Below are 395 nucleotides of genomic sequence, written 5' to 3'. Positions count from 1 at the left end.
TTGGAGACTTACGTTATTTTATTTTTTTGCTTTATTTATTTTTTTTTGATTTTTGGTGGGGGTTGCCTCCAGGTGGGAAAGGTAGGTGCCCGCACGACTTAGTGAAAATAAATTCGTGACAATATGAAAATCCTAATAGGGAACATTCATGGTTTATAAAAATTTGTGCCAATGTTTATAAACGGGCATACCAAATTAGCCTTTATCGATTCATTATGGTCCAACCGTGAAATCTTTACGAGAACCCTTTAAAGGTTTATATCTTTGAATGGGTTGATGTTTCTCCAAAAATAATTGATTTGGAAAATCATATTACTTTTACGAGGAAATTTCTAATATGTATTTCTTCGTTGAATTCTCCATTCCATGAATTATGAAATGGACGGTTGAAGTGG

This window comes from Lycium ferocissimum, chromosome 11 (genome assembly GCF_029784015.1).
Source record: "Lycium ferocissimum isolate CSIRO_LF1 chromosome 11, AGI_CSIRO_Lferr_CH_V1, whole genome shotgun sequence".
NCBI classification, from domain to species: domain Eukaryota; kingdom Viridiplantae; phylum Streptophyta; class Magnoliopsida; order Solanales; family Solanaceae; genus Lycium; species Lycium ferocissimum.
This window is presented reverse-complemented; position numbering follows the sequence as displayed.